We start from the raw sequence: 785 nt of genomic DNA on the forward strand, positions 1-785 counted from the left end.
TTGTTGGGGCTTTTGATCCTTCCATGAGAAATTTGGATGATTTCTCCATGTTGAGTTATAGGTGTTTCCATAAGGTTCACCTAAGTAATTTACCTCTGCTATTGCAGGGTTCTCAGGATCATAGGCTTCTTCTTCAGAAGATGCCTCTTGAGTACTGTTGGATGCAGCTTGCATTCCATTCAGACTCTGAGAGATCATATTGACTTGCTGAGTCAATATTTTATTCTGAGCCAATATGGCATTCAGAGTATCAACTTCAAGAACTCCCTTCTTCATAGGCGTCCCATTACTCACAGGATTCCTTTCAGAAGTGTACATGAACTGGTTATTAGCAACCATGTCAATGAGTTCTTGAGCTTCTGCAGGCATTTTCTTTAGGTGAATGGATCCACTTGCAGAAGTGTCCAGTGACATCTTTGATAGCTCAGATAGACCATCATAGAATATATCCAGGATGGTCCATTCTGAAAGCATGTCAGAAGGACACTTTTTGGTCAACTGTTTGTATCTTTCCCAAGCTTCATAGAGGGATTCACCTTCTTTCTGTCTGAAGGTTTGAACATCAGCTCTAAGCTTGCTCAGCTTTTGAGGAGGAAAGTACTTGGCTAAGAAAGCCGTGACCAGCTTATCCCAAGAGTTCAGGCTGTCTTTGGGTTGAGAATCCAACCATAATCTAGCTCTGTCTCTTACAGCAAAAGGGAAAAGCATGAGCCTGTAGACTTCAGGATCGACTCCATTAGTCTTAACAGTATCACATATCTGCAAGAATTCAGTTAAGAACTGAA

The 785-nt window shown here is 41.4% G+C and overlaps 1 non-coding gene across 1 annotated transcript; it reads left to right on the plus strand.

Annotated features, from left to right (window-relative positions):
* The first annotated feature begins 468 nt into the window (after positions 1 to 468).
* LOC112760907 (small nucleolar RNA R71) lies at positions 469 to 576 on the plus strand. Its single transcript, XR_003181322.1, has one exon. It is a non-coding gene; the product is annotated as a small nucleolar RNA R71 (small nucleolar RNA).
* The last annotated feature ends 209 nt before the right edge of the window (positions 577 to 785 follow it).

Source organism: Arachis hypogaea, chromosome 16 (genome assembly GCF_003086295.3).
Source record: "Arachis hypogaea cultivar Tifrunner chromosome 16, arahy.Tifrunner.gnm2.J5K5, whole genome shotgun sequence".
Lineage (NCBI taxonomy): Eukaryota > Viridiplantae > Streptophyta > Magnoliopsida > Fabales > Fabaceae > Arachis > Arachis hypogaea.